We start from the raw sequence: 20,204 nt of genomic DNA, 5'->3' as shown, positions 1-20,204 counted from the left end.
ACGCTGCACACTGCCCTAACCCATCTGGACAAGAGGAATACCTATGTGAGAATGCTGTTCATCGACTACAGCTCAGCATTTAACACCATAGTACCCTCCAAACTCGTCATCAAGCTCGAGACCCTGGGTCTCGACCCTGCCCTGTGCAACTGGGTCCTGGACTTCCTGACGGGCCGCCCCCAGGTGGTGAGGGTAGGTAACAACATATCCACCCTGCTAGGGTGCGTTCTGAGCCCTCTCCTGTACTCCCTGTTCACCCACAACTGCATGGCCATGCACGCCTCCAACTCAATCATCAAGTTTGCGGACGACACTACAGTGCTAGGCTTGATTACCAACAACGACGAGACGGCCTACAGGGAGGAGGTGAGGGCCCTCGGAGTGTGGTGTCAGGAAAATAACCTCACACTCAACGTCAACAAAACAAAGGAGATGATTGTGGACTTCAGGAAACAGCAGAGGGAGCACCCCCCTATTCACATCGACGGGACAGTAGTGGAGAAGGTGGGGAGTTTTAAGTTCCTCGGTGTACACATCACGGACAAACTGAATTGGTCCACCCACACAGACAGCGTTGTAAAGAAGGCGCAGCAGCGCCTCTTCAACCTCAGGAGGCTGAAGAAATTCGGCTTGTCACCATAAGCACTCACAAACTTCTACAGATGCACAATCGAGAGCATCCTGTCGGGCTGTATCACCGCCTGGTACGGCAACTGCTCCGCCCACAACCGTAAGGCTCTCCAGAGGGTAGTGAGGTCTGCACAACGCATCACCGGGGGCAAACTACCTGCCCTCCAGGACACCTACACCACCCGATGTCACAGGAAGGCCATAAAGATCATCAAGGACAACAACCACCCGAGCCACTGCCTGTTCACCCCGCTATCATCCAGAAGGCGAGGTCAGTACAGGTGCATCAAAGCAGGGACCGAGAGACTGAAAAACAGCTTCTATCTCAAGGCCATCAGACTGTTAAACAGCCACCACTAACATTTAGTGGCTGCTGCCAACATACTGACTCAACTCCAGCCACTTTAATAATGGGAATTTGATGTAAATTATGTAAAACTGTATCACTAGCCACTTACCTGTTGGGGATGGGGGCGCTGTTTAGACCATTTATGCTAATGTGGCTAATTTTTTAAACGGCTTCCCACAAAATCCTTGATCGTACAATATGCATATTATTATTATTATTGGATAGAAAACAGTCTATAGTTTCTATAGGAGTTGAAATTTTGTCTCTAAGTGGAACAGAGCCCATTCTACAGCAATTTCCCTGACATGGAGTCAGATTTGAGAAACGTTGGCCACTTTTCTGAAGTCATTTAAAAGGGCACTGTCGTTGCTATGACTATACGGACACTTCTTACGTCTTCCCCTGGATGCCTTTACGTGATGACGATTCCAACGGGCTCGATTGCTCGTTCACAGGCCCTACAAATGAAAAAAACCTTTAGCTAGCAAGTCTTTTCTTGCTGCGTAATGCGCGTGGAAGACACCGACCCTCTCCTGTTCCAAGCGTTAGTTTAGCCTGTTATATTTCTCCGGTCATCTTTTCACTCGTTATAGGAGTTACAAACATCACAAAGTAGTTAATTTAAAGCGTTTTATAGCAATTTATATCCGTTTAGTGCGATTTTGGGACATTTATTTTTGCAACGATGTGAAAAGTTGGGCACGCTTTTCAGTTCATCCCGAACGTAGTTGACATTTCCACATGGCAAGAGGACAGCTTTCCACCAAAAGACGATTTCTCCCAAGAAAGGATCCTTTGCCCAAGATACTGATGGAAGAACAGCTCAAGGTAGGACATTTTTATTATGATAAATCGTGTTTCTGTCGAAACATTTTAGTGGCTTAGGACGCCATGTTTTTTGACGTAGCTTCGCTTGGCGCAAACTGTATTGAAAAGTAAGGATAAATTAAAAAATGTAATAACGCAATTGTATTAAGAATTAAATTGTCTATCAATCCCTGTCCACCCTATATTTTTTAGTCACGTTTATGAGTATTTATGTATAAGAGTAGATCACTGTCTAAGTGGCGCAAGGACAAATTCTGACCAGCCGAGTTACATTTCACATTGTCTAACCATGATTTTGGTGGCTAAATATAAACATTTTCGATCAAACTGTATATGCATGTTGTAATGTGATGTTACAGGAGTGTCATCGGAAGAATTCTGAGAAGGTTAGTGAAAAAATTAATATCTTTTGGCGATGTTGACTTTTATCGCTCACTTTGGCTAGAATCAATGCTGGGCTGCTAATTGCTATGTGCTAAGCTAATATAACGATTTATTGTGTTTTCGCTGTAAGACACTTAGAAAATCTGAAATATTGTCTGTATTCACAGGATCTGTGTCTTTCGATTCGTGTATGCTGTGTATTTTTACGAAATGTTTGATGATTAGTAGTTAGGTAAACACGTTGCTCATTGTAATTATTCTAGTCCATTTGTGATGGTGGGTGCAATTGTAAACTATGCCATATACCTGAAATATGCACTTTTTTCTAACAAAACCTATCCCATACCATAAATATGTTATCAGACTGTCATCTAATGAGTTTTTTTGTTGGTTAGGGGCTATAAATATCTTAGTTTAGCCGAATTGGTGATGGCTACTGGTGTTGGTGGACAAATAAAAGATGGTGGATTATGCTAATGTGTTTTTAGGTAATAGATGTACATCTTTACATATTGTGTCTTCCCTGTAAAACATTTTAAAAATCGGAAATGTTGACTGGATTCATAAGATCTGTGTCTTTCATTAGCTGTATTGGACTTTAATGTGTGAAAGTTAAATATTTTAAAAAAATATTTTTTTTGAATTTCGCGGCACTGGTTTTTCAGTGGGGGGGGGGGGGTGTGCCGCTAGCGCCACGCTGATCCTAGACAGGTTAACAATGCCACTTAATATAATGTTTACATACCCTACATTACTCATCTCATATGTATATGTATATACTGTACTCTATATCATCTACTGCATCTTGCCATCTTTATGTAATACATGTATCCCTTGCCACTTTAAACTATGCCACTTTATGTTTACATACCCTACATTACTCATCTCATATGTATAGACTGTATACCATCTACTGCATCTTGCCTATGCCGTTCTGTACCATGACTCATTCATATATCTTTATGTACATATTCTTTATCCCTTTACACTTGTGTGTATAAGGTAGTAGTTGTGGAATTGTTAGGTTAGATTACTTGTTGGTTATTACTGCATTGTCGTAACTAGAAGCACAAGCATTTCGCTACACTCGCATTAACATCTGCTAACCATGTGTATGTGACAAATTAAATTGTATTTTATTTTATTTGTCCCTGTCTCAGGCTGTAGTCCCCACCTGCTATAAGGAGACCACCATTGTCCCAGTGCCCAAGAAAAACAAGCTGACATGCCAAAATGACTATCGCCCTGTCGCGCTCACCTCGGTCATCATGAAGTGCTCCAAGAGGCTTGTCAAGGACCAGATCAAGGCATGCCAGGTACACTGGACCCACTCCAATTTGCCTACCGCTCCAACAGATCCACGAAAGATGCCATTTCTATCGCTATTCACATGGCCGTAACACATCTGGACAAGAGGAACACCTATGTGAGAATGTTGTTCATTGACTACAGTTAAGCATTCAACACTATTGTTCCATCGAAGCTTGACACCAAGCTCAGAGCCCTGGATCTGGACACAACCCGCAATTGGATCCTTAACTTTCTGACAGGTAGAACACAGGCTGTGAACATTGGCAACAACACCTCCTCCACATTGACTCTTAACACAGGGCAACCCCAGGGGTGTCTCATCATTACTCTGCTGTACTCCTTGTTCACCCACGAGTTGACCGAGAACCCATGGTCACTCTGACAGAGCTCTAGAGCTCCTCTGTGGAGATGGGAGAACCTTCCAGAAAGACAACCACCTCTGCAGCACTTCACCAATTTAGGCCTTTTATGGTAAAATGGCCAGATGGAAGCCACTCAGTTAAAGGTACATGACAGCCCGCTTGGAGTTTGCCAAAAGGCACCTAAAGGACTCTCAGACCATGAGAAACAAGATTGTCTGGTCTGATGAAACCAAGATTGAACTCTTTGGCCTGAATGCCAAGCGTCATGTCTGGAGGAAACCACTGTGAAGCATTGTGGTGGCAGCATCATGCTGTGGGGATGCTTTTTAGCGGTAAGGACTGGGAGACTTGTCAGGATTGAGGGAAAGATGAGATGTAGTGAAGTACAGAGAGATCCTTGATGAAAACCTGCTGCAGAGCACTCAGGACCTCAGACTGGGGCCGAAGGTTCACCTTCCAACAGGACCTGATGATCACCAATGGTCACCTTCCAGCAGATATAACCCTAGTTTCAGTCTACTAATTATCCTCTGAAGAGTCTAGCCACGTCCATGCTAGGCAGAAGAACATCGGTGTTTTATCTCTGAACAGTGAAAATATTGTTTCTCTACCGCCTGTTGGATAAGGGGAAGCTTATGTGGTTCCCCTTAGTGGAGACTAGAGATCCTGACTGCCAATGTGTCACCGTCAAGGAAAAGCCAAGTCTTGACTATAAAAATGTTTTTATTTGCAAAATAGAAATGATAATATCAATATCTAAATAAATAAAATATCATACAGACAGATACTTTTGCCAATAGGTGGCGCAATTAGCATTTTTATTTCTGGGTGTCGCCAAATTAAACTGTCTCGTGCTCAATTCTTGATCGTACAATATGCATATTATTAATTCTATTGGATAGAAAACACTCTCTAGTTTCTATAGCCGTTGGAATTTTGTCTGTGGGTGACCCAGAACTCTTTCTACAGCGAAATCCATGACAGGTACTGCGATGGTCTGAGAGCGAAGCTCTGATTTCAGATCAGTTTTGAAAGTCTGTGTATATCCTATGGAACGACTTGAACTGCACCCGCCTTCCCCTGGATGTCAGTAACCAATGAGAAGTGGAATGGGCTTTCTGCGTAGCTCTCAGAAGTTATAAAAGGCCAAGGAGTGAGGGTAGCCCCCCTTTCGACTCTTGCCTTTACGCAGAAGAGGTCCTCGGGATGCCATTTTCAGAGGCTCGGTTATCAACGTGAAATGTATCTGTCTGTAATTTAATTTGATATAGCAGTTAGAAACATCATAACGTAGTTAATTTGAACCGTTTTATAGCAATTTAGATCCGTTTAGTGCGATTTTGAGGCATTGCTTTGTTATGCACTTTCAAGCACCGGGCACGTTTCGGGGTCCCGGTCGAACGTTAGTGGGCATTTCGACTGACAGAGGACATCTTTCGACCAAAAGAAGATTAGACCCAAGAAAGGATGCATTGCCCAAGAATCTGATGGAAAATCACCTCATAGTAAGAAATATTTAATATGATAAATCGTTGTTCTGTCGAAATATTTTAAACGCATATATCCGCCATCTTGTTTGCTATAGCTTCGCTTGGCGAACCCTGTATTGCACAGTAAGGATAATTTTAGAAATGTAAATCAGCGATTGCATTAAGAACTAATTTGTCTTTCGATTCCTGTCAACCCTGTATTTTTTAGTCAAGTATATGATTAGCTTTCGATTAAACTAGATCACTATGAAAGATGGCGTCCGACATGTTCAGGCTTGATTTGCTACTATTTTCATTGTATCACCACGGTTTTTTATGGCTAAATATGCACATTTTCGAACAAACAATATATGTATGTTGTAATATGATGTTACAGGAGTGTCATCGGAAGAATTCTGAAAAGGTTAGTGAAAAAATTTATATCTTTTGGCGATGATAACGATATCGCTCCCTTTGGCTTGAATTCATGCTGGGTTGACGTTTGCACATGTGGTATGCTAACTTATCGATTTATATTGTTTTCGGTGTAAAACGCTTAGAAAATCTGAAATATTGTCTGAAATCACAAGATCTTTGTCTTTCCATTGCTATGCTTTGTCTATTTTTATGAAATGTTTTATGATGAGTAAATTGGTCATACACGTTGCTCTAGGGTAGTAATTCTAGTCGCTTTGGTGAGATTTGTGTTGGTGGCTGCAATGGCAAACTATGATTTATACCTGAAATATGCACATTTTTCTAACAAAACCTATCCTATACCATAAATATGTTATCAGACTGTCATCTGATGAGGTTTTTTCTTGGTTAGTGGCTATCAATATCTTAGTTTAGCCGAATTGGTGATAGCTACTGGTGTTGAGAAAAAATGGTGGACAAAGAAAAAGGGTGTATTTTGCTAACATGGTTAGCTAATAGATTTACATATTTTGTCTTCCCTGTAAAACATTTTAAAAATCTGGAATGGTGACTTTATTCACAAGATCTGTATCTTTCATTAGGTGTCTTGGACTTGTGATTTAATGATATTTAGATGCTACTATTTAAATGTGACGCTATGCTAGCGATGCTAATCAGTGTGGGGGGGTGGGGGGGATCCCGGATCCGGGTTTCTGAGGCAGTAAAAGTTAAAAGTTTACAAGATAAGCCACGACAATAAAACAAAAAATCCCAAACCCCCCCTTGGAAATGGTGATGAAATCAGTTCAATAATATGGGGGGTGCACTGTATTGCATCCCCTCACCCCAAACAGTGTTCAAAAGTAAAACAAATAATAAAATACAACAACTCCCTGGAAATAAAATATATTAAAAGAAGTGTACAACGTAAGACATAAGTAAAAGTATTTTAAAAGATTCCCATGTCCCCTGCCAAAAAATAAGCAAAATATTTACAAAAAAATATATGGGGGATTGGAAATGATACTGACAATAACATTGATGGAAGCTACAATCCATCTGCAATATTAAAGCTGATCTTTAATATTGAAAAACGTCAACCCTTTGCACTTTGGAAGAGGTGAGGCTGAACAAGTCACAGCTGTGGGTTTTCCTCCAAGTCTTATGGTTCAGAACTGTCTGATACTGTGATCTGAGCCAACTGACATTCAGCCAGTTACAAGGGCTTGTGGTGTGATCTAACGCAGAAACCAACTTCCTGATCAAGTTCTGTGTCGCCATGATCAAAAGAGACGGCTCTCCCTGTCGCCAACAGCTGTTGTTGTGCTTTCTGTCTTATTTTGCCTTCCTATCTGGCAAACAGAGCTACGCCCTTTAGCAGGAATGACAGCTCAATAAGTGGATCCCTTTTGGAAATAGATGGAGTGTCGCGGCCCTGGCCCATCTATTGTGCTAACCCTATCATTTACAACTAATCAATATTGACAGAGGAAAAACACCTAGCTGACTGTGAGGGGGTAGAGACATCCATGCTGCGCCTTGTTGACTCTGTTAGAAAGGGAAATGGATAGCTAGAGAGAGGGAGAGAATCAATGTGCGATGGGAGGGGGGGTTAAGAAACTGTAAGCAATCCATTCCCCCCTCTATTAGTCTTTACCCTTGTTTGTGTTTTTTTGGAACAGAACAGCGGTCAGGGGAAATGAAGTAAATTGATTAGGCAGTGGGGATGGATGCACAGCGATTTGAAAGGTCTGCCCATGGTCCCTCTGGAAACAGTAATGAATGTTGTGTTGAGGTGCACATATTTTGAAAACCCTCTCTCTCCGGGGTTGTTCTCTTTCCATTATTCCTATCATTTGGCCTCTCCCTCTTTAGTTCCTCACTTATTCTCCCTTCTTTCTTCTCCCTAGTGCTCTTCTTCCTTTCTCATTCTTTTACTTGTTATTTTGTGCACTCTCTCTTTCTCCCAATCTCCTCAGTCTTCTTGAGCAGTCTAAGTCAAATTAAATGCAACCTGATGAAGTGATTATTATTTTAAAAGTGTGTCTGTCTTCCCACAGATGGAGGAGGGCAGTCGTGCAGTGCTTCTGGGGACTCTGATCGCCCCCATGGTGGAGGAAGGGGAGGACTGGAAGACGTTGGAGATCCCTCCCCCTGGGGCAGCCGTGCCCACCCAGGCTCCTCCTCCTGCAGCTGCAGCCCCTCCCCCTCCGATGGCCTGCTCTGCACCCCCACCACCTCTCCCCAGAGTAGCCCCCACAGGACTGTGAGTCTCACCTCCTTCGCATGAACCCCTAAAGAGCAGAGGCCTACCTCAACCCTATCGAATACCTTTGAGATGAATTGTAACGCGGACTGCGAACCAGGCATAATTGCCCAACATTAGTGCCCGACCTCAATAATGCTTGTGGCTGAATGGAAGCAAATCACCGTGGCAATTCTCCAAACATCTAGTGGAAAGCTTTCCCAGGAGAGTGTAGGCTGTTATAGTAGGGGAGACCAACTCCATGATTTTGGAATGAGATGTTCGAGGAGCAGGTGTCTACATACATTGTGATAGTGTGTAACACACTGTTACAAACAGACATAATACACTGACATATTGACCAGATAAATACTCGACAGTCTGAAAAAATGGATTGGTTCCTACATCTACCATAGTCATGCACAACCTTCCAATTTATTATATTTGAATGGTTCTAAAGTAGAAAAAGAAAGAAGGAAGCGCTGCTAAGGTACACAATAGTAGGTTTTGATAGACAGAAGGTGCTCTTTGGTAAATTGGTCATCAAAAAGAAAGGAGGACCAAGGCACTCTTTACATAATGAATTAAAATGCTTTAATTTGTATTGGAGTCGAAACGCGTCTGTTTTTCTATCTTTGTTTCTAAAGACCGTAGCTATGTATTCTGAAAGTTTATCTGGCCAGGCAAAAGAGGATAGGCTTCAGCTCTAGTCTAGTTCCTCTGGAGTTTTTTTTTGTTACCAATGAGGCAGCTGCTTGCAGGCCAGTCAAGTTCTTCCACACCGATCTCGACAAACCATTTCAGTTTGGACTTCGCTTGTGCATGGGGGCATTGTCATGCTGAAACAGGAAAGGGCCTTCCCAACTTTTGCCACAACGTTGGAAGCACAGAATCATCTAGAATGTCATTGAATGCTGTAGCCTTAAGATTTCCCTTCACTGGAACTAAGGGGTCTAGCCCGAACCATGAAAACCAGCCCCAGACCATTATTCCTCCTCCACCAAACTTTACAGTTGGCGCTATGGTTTGGGCAGGTGGTGTTCTCCTGGCATCCGCCAAACTCCGATTCGTCCGTCGGACTGCCAGATGGTGAGGCCTGATTCATCACTCCAGAGAACACATTTCCACTGCTCCAGAGACCAATGGCGGTGAGCTTCACACCACTTTAGCCGAGGCTTGGCATTGCGCATGGTGATCCAAGGTTTGTGTGCGGCTGCTCAGCCATGGAAACCTGTTTCATGAAGCTCCTCTCAAACAGTTCTTGTGCTGACGTTGCTTCCAGAGGCAGTTTGGAACTCTGTAGTGAGTGTTGCAACCGAGGACAGATAAATGTTACGCGCTACGTGCTTCAGCACTTGGAGGTCTTGTTCTGTGATCTTACCACTTTGCGGTTGATCCCTCGTTTCTCCTAGAAGTTTGCACTTCACAATAACAGCACTCACAGTTGACCGGGGCAGCTCCAGCAGGGCAGAACGTTGATGAGCTGACTTGTTAGAAAGGTGGCATCCTATGACGCTGCCACGTTGAAAGTTGCTGAGCTCATCAAGAAGGCCATTCTCCTGCCAATGTTTGTCTATGGAGATTACATGACTGTGTGCTCAACTTTATACACCTTTCAGCAGCGGGTGTGACTGAAATAGCGGAATTCACTCATTTGAAGCGGTGTCCACATACTTGTATATACAGTGTATGTTAAAATGTATTTGGATTATACATTGAATTTGTATGTTTAAAACTTTTTATGGCTGCAGTCCCGTTAATGGGATCAATATGACAACAGTCAGTCCAAGTGCAGGGCGCCAAATTCAAAAACCAGAAATCTCATAATTTCATTCCTCAAACATACATGTGTCTTATATCATTTTAAAGGTAATCTTGTTGTTAATCCCACCAAAGTGTCCGATTTCAAATAGGCTTTTCAGCGAAAGCACTACAAACGATTATGTTAGGTCACCACAAAACCAAAAATAATCACAGCCATTTTTCCCAGCTAAATATAGCTCCACAAAAACCAGAATAGAGATAAAAATGAATCACTAACCTTTGATTATTTTCATCAGATGACACTCAAAGGACTTCATGTTACACAATACATGCATGTTTTGTTTGATTAAAATCATATTTATATCAAAAAATCTGAGTTTACATTGAGGCTACAAGATTCATTAAATGCAAAAACATCAAGTGACTTTGCATAGCCCATCGTTCCAACATGAATACTCATCATAAATATAGATGATAATACAAGTTATAAACATTGAATTATTGCTATACCTCTCCTTAATGCAACCGCTATGTCAGATTTCAAAAAAACTTTACGGAAAAATAATTGCACGCTATAATCTGAGACGGCGCTCAAAGTAGCATACAACAGCTGCAAAGATAGCGTCACTATAAACAATAAAATACATGATAAATATTCCATTACCTTTGTTGATTAGGATCAGAAAGCACACCAGGAATCCCAGGTCCACAATAAACGTTTGTTTTGGTTGAAAAAATCCATTATTTATGTCCAAATACCTTCTTTTGTTAGCGCGTCTAGTTTACATATCCAAACGCTAATTCTGGTCAGCGTTATATCGGACAAAATCTTAAAAATGTGATATTACCGGTCGAAGAAACATTTCAAACTAAGTACTGAATCAATCATTAGGATGTTTTTAACATATAGCTTCAATAAAGTTCCAACCGGAGTATTCCTTCTTGTCTGCGTGAGCAATGGAACGTCAGTGCCTTGCATGAAGAAAAGGCATGATCAGGAAATGGCTGCTTGATGGACACCTGACTGATTCTGCTCTCATTCTCTCCCACAACATCATAGAGGTCTAATTGGAATTTCTATTGATTGTTGACATCTAGTGAAACCCCTAGGCAGTGCAACATCAGTCATAACTCAATTGGATTTCTTAAAGGACTCTGGTGAATACAGACAAGCTCAGATTTCTGACTTCCTGTTTTGATTTCAACTCAGGATTTTTCCTGCCAATATGAGTTCTGTTAATCTCACAGACATAATTCAAACAGTTTTAGAAACTTTGGAGTGTTTTCTATCCAATAATAATAATAATATGCAACTATTAGGAACTATGACTGAGGAGCAGGCCGTTTGAAATGGGCACCTTTCATCCAAGCTACTCAATACTGCCCCTGCAGCCATAAAAAGTTAACCCTGTTATGTGGGTGGGCTCACACAAGAGGAAGCTGTGAAACTGCGCACACACAGACACACACACGCTTTTAGTGGCCACCTGCTGTCACGTGGGTCTGATGGAACGTTCTCATTTCCCACCTCATACCCTGCTGGGAATCTCATTAAGACACAGCTGTCTCCATGGCAACCCAGTCTCTGGAGCTCACTGGTGGCCATAGAAACACAGACCATATGTTTTGGGAGACGTTTGTGCGTGTCTGTGTGTTTCCGTGTGTCATTTTGTTTGTTTGTCATGTTTGTACACGTGTGTCATTTTGTTTGTTAGTCGTGTTTGTGTCTGTGAAAGAAAGAGTGTAAGGAGATACTGTATATGGAACCACACCCGACGCAGAAAGTTCACCTAAGGTAAACAATGCAGCAAAGTATTTAGCCTACTTTAGTGAGGGGAGATGACCAGGTAAAGGAAACCTAATCCCTCTCCATGCTTACCTTGACATTTGATAGGCTATGTGACATGGTTTCATGTGTCCTTTGTTAAAAACATGCTCGGTTACAGTATATTGGTTATTTTGTCACCCCAACTTTGTCGATGCTCTTGACCTAGCCCTGTTTTCTTTGACTTAAAGGATTTTTTTATTTATTTTTGCATCATAATTTCAGAAGATGTTGATAATATATCTCCCGCTAATAGTGGAATGATAGTGTTTCTCAGTATAACTTTTCAGTAACGAAAAATATCATTTTTACATCTGTTTGAAGCTGGTGGACTAAAACCAAAAGTATGTTTTGTCTCGGAATTCAATAAGAGGGATGATCACAGTTGTGTCCCGATGTGTCTGTCTTCACTTGTAGTCTACTTCTTAGCTGAAATGCCTGTGAGAAGGACCCGATCACGTGACGGACATTGGCTAATTAGAATAGAGATATCTGAGAGAGCCATGTGAGTGAGAGGTGCTTCGGAGCACGGCAGCTGGCAGAAGGGAGTTATAATTATTATATTCCGCCCAAGGCCACTTTGGCCACTTTGGCCGCAGAAGGCATGGATTTTTTTAGGCGGGCATTATGGCCACACAAGGGGGATTCCGCCTTGAAATTTGAGGCATAGTGAGAATAATATCAAGTGCTTGTCAAATTGTGAATGAGAGACTGATGAAGATTGTGCAGCCTGCACAATAAACAAATTAGAGCTCATGCCTTTCATGTGACTTTTTCCAAATCATCATTTGTCGCATCATTCAGCCTTAGAATGTATTAAACATTTTAACATATAGTCCAACGTTTGTATCACAACTAAAGTGGCATAAACAATTATAAATTAAGCATAGGACGACTTGTTTCTTTGTTAACCGCTCAACACAGAATAGCCAAATGTGCGCACTTTGGAGAAAATATTCTTTCTATTTTATTCAGCTATGTTCAGTTGTGTTCTTCATACTATAAAATAATAAAAAATAATGCCATGGAATTCTAAGCAAATCTTGTGTGCTAAATGAACCAGTGTAGCCCACAGACATATGCCATAGCCATATCAGGGCTTAACATAAGGACGACTCAGAGTATGCTATTCCGTTCTGAAATAGACTACATTTTCTTCATATCATGTTTCTTTAGACCTGTCTAAAATAAAAAATATTTATTGTGAAGGTGTAGGCTGTATTAAGTGGATTTATTAGACTTTTTAAAATGTAGATGTTCTAGAGGTCTGCATCAGTGGCTTGTAGGCTACGCATGGCACCCAGGAGATGCTGGACGTGTTTATGTTAATTAACAGTCAATTACCGTGAGACCTGCAGTTATTTGCTTCACAATCACCGGGTGACTACATTTCAGGACCGCATCAGTCCTAGGTGCGTACCACGTGAGTCTTGTCAGCCAGGTTAATTCAGTGATTGACTATACCAATATCCCTCATACACACCCAATATGGCAGGGAAGTAATTCAAAACAAACATGCGGACACTCCCACTCTGTTAAGTAACCCTTCAGTAAGTTTTCTAACTAAAATAAACAGATGCGATGTGGAGTGGTGATATGACAGCTCTGACACAAACTCAACTGTGAAATCATTAGTCTCTCTGTCTCTCTCTATATATATTTAATTCAATTCAAAGGATCTTTATTGGCATGGGAAACATATGTTTATATTGCCAAAGCAAGTGAAATGTACAATAAACAAAAATTAAATAAACAATCAGAAATTAACAGTAAACAGTACTCTGTCTCTTTCTCTCTCTCACTCTCTCACTCTCTCTCCCTTTATCTGTCTGTCTCTCTCTTTCTCTCTGTGTCTTTTCCTCTACTCATCTTCATTTCATGGAGAAGAGGAAGGCCCTGTGTTTCTGGGGAACATTGTTTACTATGAAACTCAAGAGGAGGGAAGTGTGTGGGGTGTAGGTGGGAGAAAAAGGTCTTGATAGGCTTTCAAGCTTTCATTCCCCCTGCCATGTTTATCCAAACACAATGACAGGCATGTGGCTGCTGTCTTTTCTCCCCCTCTCTAAGACTGACAGGTATGGCATGTTTAGAGAACACATATGACTGGGTAGCTACAGATGGATAAAGCACCACTACCTATCTCTACCATGCTTCACCTCACCTCAATGACTTGGAAATGACTATTTATCACTTGCTGGATGTGTTTCAGCATAATAAATGGTTAATGGGATTGATTTACACAAGTATGATACATGAATATCGTAGCATGGATATTATTTCATAATATCTGTGGTAATGCCCTTTTCTATGCTGTAAATTAGACTATTGGGTGTTCACCAGCTAATGTCACGTTACGTAATAGGTTATCATGTCAGGGCATGTTCTTGTATAAGCATATAGTGGACTTTGTCTTTAAAAAGTGAACATTTACATTTAGTCTGCCTCAGAGGGAAGTGTGTCTAAACCAGCCATATTGTCTTCATACAACAAGGGTATTATAGTCGATTATGTCCCCCGTTGTTAACATCAATACCAAGTTAAAGGCACAACCACCATTTCAGAGTGCTACTGTATGTTTGCCTGCCGGATGGTAGAGAAATGCTGTAGAGTTTTTTTTAATGCTGCTGATTTATAGTGTTTTTATGGGAACGGTTGGTTCAGAAATACAAACATTTGTCCACGGAAGTCTGTGTTCGTAAGTTATTTCAAGGCATGCTGTACATTTACTTTCGGTAGACTTTTGATTTATTCTCCACCTGTCCGCAGCATACATTTTCTAGATGTCTTATAGTCCTCTGATAAGTGGTGTGAAAACACTAAGCTTTAGTTTTACCAACATCAGCATTACGTTTTATGCCTTTACAGTATACCTCAACACAGAATTCCTTTCATAGAATGATAGACCATGGTAGATCTAGTGTTTGATGATGAGAGACTCAGATCTTTCCCTCTCTGTGGGGACATGAGGCTTTTCTTCACTGGAAGGAAGAGGTTTTCATGATCATCACTCTGTCCCAGATGGTAGTGTAGTCTGGGTTTGACTCAGGACAGTCGGGGGGGGGGGGGGGGGGGGGGGGGAGTTGTGCATGCGTGTGTCTGTGGGGTGTCTGTCTGTCTGTCTGTCTGTCTATGTGTGCGTCTTTAATCATATTCCAGTCACCTCCTCGTAGAATTTGAGGCTCTTTTGCCTTGTCTGTCTGTCAGTGGGAGTGTAAATGGCCTGTGTGAAAATCAGATGTCTTGTGATGGATCAGCCAGCCAGTGAGCCAGCTAGCAGCACACAGTAGCCTATCAGTGGATGATGTCATCGCCACACACTGGGGACTGGGCTCAGGATTTATGAGCTGATCAATTGATGTTCTCATCAAATGGAAAAGACACTTCATATTACTTTGGGATTTATGGAGAACTGTACCTCACTCCATCATACAGAGGAATAGGAGGATATTTAGTAGATATTTGGTACATGTATATTGTGGGGTTATTCTTCAAGTTATAATGTGAAAATCTCCCTGTGCAGCCCTCGTCCCTTTTAAAGAAACTCCACAGGGAGGTAATGACATAGTCAGTGGTGTTAAATCTCATATCTCCTCTTGTTCACTGGCTGGGCTCGCCGTGTTCTCTTAGCCTGAATAGGAGCTGTCATGCGAATTCAGATGCGCATGTATCAGCAGAATGGGTAGGGAGAGAGGAGTGGCAGGTAGTGATTTGGCCACCCAGGCAAATTGGCTCAGGTTTTCAGAGGGCATGTAGCTTCCTGTAGCTTACCTAACCTGAAGGAACCGGGCTCTTCTGCCTGCCTGCTTACTCTGCAATTATTAGTGAATGCGTTCGCTCCTGCACATTTGTTTGTGTGTGTCTCTCGTGTGTGGTTAGACAATTTCCAACATTCCAACAAGGTCCCCACCAACAATAACCAAGAACAATGAGAGTGAGGTAAGGAGAGAGGGAGGTAAGGAGAGAGGGAGGGAAAGAGAGAGGGACTACATGGAAAGGGAAAATGAGAGCAGGGTGTGGCCCCAGCCTTCTCCCGGCTGTATGAACAAGGGCAGCAGGGGCAGCTGGCTCAGACAAAGATGTGGGGTTGGAGGGCCTCAGTGCACTGGTGTGAAACTAGAGACCTCTGAGCAATCACACCTGAGACCTGCCTCACCCTCCTTGCCCCACCTCCCGGCTTTGACACACCCTCCCTGAAAGCAAAGATTAGGAATACTGGGGCAGAACTTTCCTATTCTATTTACATCCCTTTTTCCTCTTCTTAGTTTCTCTTCCTCCATCTCTCCCCCACCCTTTACTTTCACATGTCCACACTGCTCTCTTTGTAGGAGTGACGGTGTCATTGTTTAGAGCCTAATTGGCAGTGTCTGGTCATAAAGGTGACAATGTTAATTGTATTTTATTTTATTTGATCATTTCAAATAAATCCTAATGTTGCAGCAGGTGGGTTGTTTCATGTAACCAGTCCCTTTTGAAGTAGAAATTGTGCACCAATATTGAATTTAAAAGCATGTTAAATGAAATGAAGTGCTCTTTAATATAGACCACATGGCGAATTCAAGATTACGTTTTTTATATGACTAAATTCTTGCTAAAGTGCAGGTCAACTTTCATTTTAATATGGTGGAACTATTCTTTTTTTTTTTATCTAAAGAAGTGTTGATCATCTAATAGTCAAATCATCGTGTAAAAGCAGGTGAGCTGATTCTACTCTTTTTTGGCCATTTTCTGGTGTTTTGTGGTGGAAAACTGAGTGGGTCGATCACAAAACGTCAAACCCTGTTATCCATACAGTGTCTTCAGAAAGTATTCACACCCCTTTACTTTTTCCACATTTTGTTGTGTTACAGCTTGAATTTAAATTTGATTACATTTAGATTTTTTTTTACTGGCCTACCCATTAATGCCCCATAATGTCAAACTGGAATTATGTTTTTAGAAATGTTTACAAATTAATAAAAAATGTAAAGCTGAAATGTCTCGAGTCGACAAGTATTCAACCCCTTTTTTATGGCAAGCCTAAATAAGTTCAGGAGTAAAAATGTGCTTAACAAGTCTAATAATAAGTTGTCTGGACTCACTCTGTGCTCAATAACAGTTTTGTACATGATTTTTTAACAACTACCTCATCTCCGTACCCCACACATACAATTATCTGAAAGGTCCCTCAGTCGAGCAGTGGATTTCAAGCACAGATTCAACCACAAAGACCAAAGAGGTTTTCCAATGCCTCGCAAAGGGCACCTATTGGTAGATGGGTAACAAAAAATCAGATATTGAATATCCCTTTGAGAACGATGAAGTTATTAATTACATTTTGGATGGTGTATCAATACACCCATTCAGTACAAAGATGGCGTCCTTCCTAACTCAGTTTCCGGAGAGGAAGGAAACTGCTCAGGTATTTTACCATGAGGCCAATGGTGACTTTAAAACAGTTACAGAGTTTAATGGCTGTGATAGGAGAAAACTGAGGATGGATCAACAACATTGTAGGTACTCCACAATACTAACCTAATTGACAGAGTGAAAAGAAGGACGCCTGTACAGAATACAAATATTTTAAATTTGCATCCTGTTTGCAACAAGGCACTAAAGTAATGCAGCAAAAAAAATGGCTAACAAATTAACTTTATGTCCTGAATACAAAGTGTTATGTTTGGGGCAAATCCAACACACATCGCTGTTCCACTCTTCATATTTTCAAGCATGGTTGTGGCTGCATCATGTTATAGGTATGCTTGTCATCGGCAAGGATTAGGATGGGGGGGGGTTTAGATGAAAAGAAACCGAATACAGCTAAGCACAGGTTGATCAACAACCAATTTGACAGAGCTTGAAGAATTTTGAAAAGAATAATGGCTCTTAGAGAATAAGGTTGTAAGAGACTTGTATTGGGGATGTTGAATATTTATCTAATCAAGATATATTCGTTTTTATTTGTTTACTATTTTTTACAAATATTTTTTTTTAAATAAACTTTGACCATTAAGATGGCTGCCGACTTTGAACCATGCCAGGTGCCTTTCTGACAAACCACATTAATTATGCTTCAGGAACTCTTGATGAAACTAATGATAATCAGAGTCAGGTTTTGTTTTCACTCAGGGGTTGTGATTGGTCATTGGATTGATAAAGATAATAATTTGGAGAGCGATGTGTGGGCGTTGTTGACGTCATTCGTTGCTCATATTTGTTCTGTTGGTTTTTTATTTACCTACATCTCCTAACTTGTTCAGCCTGCCCAGTGTGCCCATGTGATATGCATGCTGTGTTTGTCCGATGAGAGAGTGAATGCATCTGACATCCGATCCTGGCCTCCATTGTGGGGCAGTGTTTGTTTATGATTGGTGAGTGCTTCTCTTCTCACGTCCAATCTCTGTGCTGGTCCTAGGAGTATTTCATAACCGAGAGTTACCACTTTTGCTCTTGACTCCGGTCTGCGGTTGATATACATTTAGATATTAGTGTTTTCTCCCCCAAAGCCAAGCAGGGTCCATATCAATAGGCCCAGTCACTCAGGGAAGGCCAGAGTTGGATGTTTACGCTGGGATAGAAAGTACATCATGTATGCTTTCCTCAGACCTTCAATAACACAACACAGCTAAATAGCTGCTTAGTGCCTAGCTACATACCTACATACTGGTGTTTCTGTATTTACTGTCATACTGCATACAGCTGTGTGAGAGCAAAGTGAGGGCAGTTTTTATTTCCATTATGAGTGTTTGCGCATATGGATGTTTGGACTGTAAGGGTGTCAGAGGAGTGGCCCAGTGTTCAGTCTTTTCAAAGCCCATGGTCCCAGATCCACCTTCCATGAGTCATACTGTACTCATAGCCTACATTACTTTGGTCTTGTTCAAATTATATTTACTTTGTATTGATCTGGGTAATAGGTGCAAGTGGTGGTGAATGTGTGGGTCTTTTCTATTTTGCTTCATTTGTTTAGTATATTCTCAACAACCTTGTGCCATTCTTTTCCTCTATAGAGATGACCTGAATCTCCTGAAAAAGTTTCCTGATTCCAAGGCAGCTCCAGTTACGATAGTCCCAGCAATGGCTGTCCCCAGTCCAATGGCCACCCCAGCACTTGCCCAAATCCCACCAGGCAGCAGGCCCATGTATCCGCCTCAATCCATACCTTGCAAGCCTGGAGCACCGGTAAGTACACACACACAGCAAACTGCCCTAGCACTAAACACTCACATTTCTAAATCGAGATCTACACAAAGTGCTCTTGGGCTAGAGCTTGATTTGAGATGGACAAAGTCTTCTAAGAAAGTGCATGACTGCCGTGCACCTGTATTCAGTGGAAAATATCATGATGTTAGACGAGCGTGTTAACCTTTACTTCATACCCATCCCGGATCCGGGAGCATCCTCATCAAAAAAGATGACTAGCATAGCCTAGCCTAACGGGACAGGGATATCATATATATAATCAATAATATAATTTCATGAAATCACAAGTCCAATACAGCAAATGAAAGATAAACATCTTGTGAATCCAGCCATCATTTACGATTTTTTAAATGTTTTACAGCGAAAACACAATATGTATTTCTATTAGCTAACAACAATAGCCAAAGACTCAACCGCATATTTTCACCATGTTTCTACCGCATAGGTAGCTTTCACAAAACCGTCCAAATAGAGATATAATTAGTCACTAACCAAGAAACAACTTCATCAGATGACAGTCTTATAACATGTTATACAATACATTTATGTTTTGTTCGAAAAATTTGCATATTTGAGGTATAAATCATAGTTTTACATTGCAGCTACCATCCAAATAGCACCGAAGCAGCCAGAATAATTACAGAGAGCAACGTAAACTACCTAAATACTCATCATAAAACATTTATGAAAAATACATGGTGTACAGCAAATGAAAGATAAACATCTTGTGAATCCAGCCAATATTTCCGATTTTTTAAGTGTTTTACAGCGAAAACACAATATATATTTATATTAGCTCACTACAGTAGCCAAACACACAACGCAATTTACTCCCCGCAAAAATAGCTTGCACAAAACCGACAAAATAGAGATAAAATTCATCACTAACCTTGAACAAATTCATCAGATGACAGTCTTATAACATCAGGTTATACAATACACTTATGTTTTGTTCGAAAATGTGCATATTTATAGCTACAAATGCTGATTATACATTGTGAATACGTAGCATCTATTCACCAGAATCTCCAGAGATATTTTGGACACTCACCTAATCTGACCAAAGAACTCATCATAAACTTTACATAAAAATACTTGTTGTATGGCAAATGAAAGATATACTGGTTCTTAATGCAACCGCCATGTTAGGTTTTTAAAAATAACTTTACCATAACAAACAGCTTGCATTATTGCGAGACAGCGCTCGCCAAAACGGCAGAGAATAGGAATCAACATTTTCCACAGAAATACGAAATAACATCATAAATTGTTCTTACTTTTGCTGAGCTTCCATCAGAATCTTGTACAAGGAGTCCTTGGTCCAGAATAAATCGTTGTTTGGTTTTAGAATGTCCTTTTCTTCTGTCGAATTCGCGCCACAATGCTAGCCAATGTTGATGACGTTCCCATTTTCTCTCGACGCAAAGAACGGAAAACTCCA

General features: G+C 41.1%; 1 pseudogene; it reads left to right on the top strand.

Annotated features, from left to right (window-relative positions):
• LOC129862965 (pyruvate dehydrogenase protein X component, mitochondrial-like) overlaps nt 1-20,204 on the top strand; it is a 65,146-nt pseudogene that overhangs the window by 20,415 nt on the left and 24,527 nt on the right.

Source organism: Salvelinus fontinalis, chromosome 9, assembly GCF_029448725.1.
Source record: "Salvelinus fontinalis isolate EN_2023a chromosome 9, ASM2944872v1, whole genome shotgun sequence".
NCBI lineage: Eukaryota > Metazoa > Chordata > Actinopteri > Salmoniformes > Salmonidae > Salvelinus > Salvelinus fontinalis.
Note: the sequence above shows the minus strand (reverse complement) of the source record. Positions and strands in the feature narration are given on the sequence as shown.